The sequence below is a fragment of the Octopus bimaculoides genome, chromosome 2 (genome assembly GCF_046866305.1).
Source record: "Octopus bimaculoides isolate indiv1 chromosome 2, ASM4686630v1, whole genome shotgun sequence".
Taxonomy (NCBI): domain Eukaryota; kingdom Metazoa; phylum Mollusca; class Cephalopoda; order Octopoda; family Octopodidae; genus Octopus; species Octopus bimaculoides.
This window is the reverse complement of record NC_142929.1, coordinates 123,183,240-123,186,974: the sequence shown is the minus strand read 5'-3', so window position 1 is coordinate 123,186,974 and position 3,735 is coordinate 123,183,240. Positions and strand designations below refer to the sequence as shown.

General features: G+C 43.1%; 1 pseudogene; it reads left to right on the top strand.

Annotated features, from left to right (window-relative positions):
• Positions 1-2,083: 2,083 nt before the first annotated feature.
• Positions 2,084-3,241, top strand: LOC106871806 (uncharacterized; annotated as a pseudogene).
• Positions 3,242-3,735: the final 494 nt, after the last annotated feature.

The following is a 3,735-nucleotide window of genomic DNA, read 5'->3' as shown; positions in this document are numbered from 1 at the left end:
ATTTGTCTGTCGATCGTCTGTAAAAGCGCACCTCTTCAAACACCATCACCGAGTGACCTTTTCGCCACCAGCTTCGTTCAACCAAGATTACCACCGTGACGACAACAATTACTACTACCAACTACAAGCATTCCCCCCGACGTCGCCAAGTTTCAACAGGACATTCTATCTCCTTGTGGGACTCTTGTACGAACTGGATTTTTTCTCTACAGACACTTTCACTTGTTCTGTGTTTTCACTCACACACACACTTGTGCACTCATATATTTACTTTCCTTTCAGGGAAAACAAACAATCAGACTTTTACATCGCGTGATTCCAGTTTCCTGGACAGTTGTCATCACGGTTGTTTTGTCATTGTCATTTCATTTGTACATTGCATGCATGTATCACACGAGTGTACATTTCATTTCTTTCATTTTTCTTTGTGTGTGTTTTGTGCTACATCTTGTGGGTGGTTTTCAGTGGCCATCCTGCCTCAGGCGTTCTAACAGATTTCATATTATCGTGCGTTTTCGCACTGTCAAGGGAGCCCTGTAGTAACGCCGTGCGCATGCGTGGAATTAAACAACCAAGCGTTCCCGCTTCTATTCTCTCTCTTTCTCGGTCGGCCGGCCATGAGCATGGACGTGTCAAGCAGTGTCTCCAACATTCCAACTCTGGAGACAGTCTCTTTACGTGTTTAGCTGTCTCTCTTCATCTTTCGAACTTACGCTCGACAGCTCGCTTACATCTACACACCAAACGTCCAAACAACAATGCTCACACACACAGAAGCTGTAACAACAAACAAGAGCTAAAGATGTATATATTTACCACCTGAATAAATGTTGTTTAAGTTGATAGTCGGAGTTCAGCGTTCCGTTATATTTCTAATTTTATATAGGAAAGTCAGGTATACATCTAATGATGTATAACCAACTTTCCTATAAGCATAAGTCCGAAAGATGGAGAGTGACAGCTGCGTTACTACAACCCTTTCCCTATACGGCAGACCAGACATGCATTGACAAACAACACCCAAAATTCATGTCCACACAGACGATAACTTTCCCAACACATTTCATTACGACTTTCTCCTTTCCTATTACCATTTCTCTCGCCGTGCCTTTCACAACTATTGCCATTTTCATGTCATAACACTAACATCATGTTAGTGGACACATTTACCGTTCTAATACCACTTCATTATTACCGCAGCAGTTGCAAGTTTGCAAATTATCTACACTTACATAATAGCCATTCAATTAATATTTCATACTTCACAGTGTATCTCACTGCATTTCATCATGCTTATTTTAGATCATGCCCCGAAGAAAGACTTCTTCAATTGGACACGAAACTGCGAAAGCTGCAACATCATCAGCAAGAAGGGCAAATGAATCGTCGTTGGAAACTGACATTAGACGATCACAAAATGCTGAACGTACAACCACTTCAAGAACACTCCAAACAGATCACCAGCGTACACTTCGACGAAGTGCTGATGCTGCCTCAACTGCTGATGCACGAGCCGCAGAGACTTAACACCAGCGTCAAGTACGACGAAGTGCTGATGTTGCCTCAACTGTTGCTGCACAAGCTGCAGAGACTCAATACCAGCGTAAAGTTCGGCGAAGTGCTGATTGTGCCTCAACTGCTGCTGCACGTGCTGCAGAGAAGAAAAAACGAACGCGCTACATGCCTGCTCAGGAATGCTGCCAACATGGCTGCTGTGCGAGCTTTCCACACATTACAACAGAGACATTCTATGCTGCAGAGTACCATTCAACAAAGAGCTCATAGACGAGTATTTTCAACGCCATGCAGCTCACGATGGTTATTAAAGGCTTTCAGCTACAACCCTAACCTTCATTATGATGGCCACTCAGATATAAACATTGGAGATATGTCCATCACTTGCTCTTTCTGCAATGATAATAAGTGGTCCAGAGAAACTCCTGCTATGTTTTGCGCTAATGGAAAAGTTAACCCCACTCCGCTGCAGGATCCACCACAGCTGTTAAAGTCACTCTACGTTGGCACAAATAGAGAGTAGAAACATTTCCTAAATAACATCCGCAAGTACAACTGTGCATTCCAAATGACATCTTTCGGCGCTAATGTTGTTCAAGAAGGTGGGTTTATGCCAAATTTCGAAGTTCAGGGACAGGTTTACCATAGGATAGGCTCGCTCAAACTTGCTGAAAATCAAGATCCTCAATTCCTTCAACTGTACTTTGTAGGTAATTTACATGAACAAGCCACCCGACGAAACTCCATTTCCAATGGCACTAAATTTCAATTGATAATGCAACTACAAGATCTTCTGCACCAGACAAACAGCTACGTACGCAGCTTCAAGTATGCCTTGGAAACAGAAGCTTCTTCTAATTTCAATGTTATCATAGATGCTCAGAAAAGACCATCTACAGAACATGTAGGCCGTTACAATTCACCCGCATGCAATGAAATAGCTGTACTCCTTCACGGTGAACAGCACAATCCCAGAGACATTGTCCTTAGGCGACGTGACACCACCCTCCAACGAATTACAGAAACACACAGATCATACGACACACTTCAGTATCCACTTCTGTTTGTTTACGGTGAGGATGGCTACCACATCGGTATAGCATAGCAACATCCACAAAATCGTAATGAATATCTCAACAAGCCAGTATCCTGCATGGACTTCTACTCATACCGATTTATGACACGAAACAACTCCTGTAATCACCTCCACCAGTTTCGAGATCTGTTTCATCAATTTGAAGTTGATATGTGCGCAAAAATGGAATCAGAGAGATTGTGTTTCATCAGATCACATCAACAAAAATTGCGCTCTGACAGCTACATCCGTCTCCGAGATGCTATCAACAATGATGCTTCTCCAACAAGCATAGGAAGACTTTGCATCTTACCTTCCACATTCACTGGAAGTCCCCGATATATGCATGAAAGAAGACAGGATGCAATGACCTTTGTTCGCTATTACGGCAGGCCTGACTTATTCATCACTTTCACTTGCAATCCCAAGTGGAAGGAGATTCAGGCCGAACTCTTCTTCCGTCAAAAGCCTAAAGACAGACATGACCTGCTCGCCCGAGTTTTCCATCTGAAATTAATTACTCTCATGGACCTCCTAAAAAAAGGGCAAATCTTCGGACCCATACAATGTGACATGTACACAATCGAATGGCATGAGCCTTCCACATGCTCATGTCCTGCTTTGGCTCTCAACGAAGATCAAATCAACTGACATCGACAACATAATCTCTGCAGAACTTCCTGATCCAGCTTTAGACAAAGTACTATACGACATAGTAAAAGCAAACATGGTGCATGGTCCATGTGGGTGTGGATTCAATATTACCTCACCATGTTTGAAAGGCAGCGTATGTTCAAAAAAGTTTCCAAGGAAGTTCCTACAACAAGCTCAAACAGGTGCTGGTGGGTATCCATCATACAGACGGAGAAAACCACAAGACGGCAGTGTCACAGCAACTATCGGACAGCACGCGGTTGATAATAGATGGATTGTTCTCTACTGCCCACTCCTGTCAAAGATTTTCAATGACCAGATTAACGTTGAATTTTGCAACTCCGTTAAGTCCATCAAGTATGTTTGCAAGTATGTGAACAAGGGTTCTGACGCTGCAATGTTTGCACTTCAACAACAATACTGCCACGATGAGGTGACGCACTATCAGGTGGGACGCTACATAAGTAGAAACGAGGCTTTCTGGCGCATCT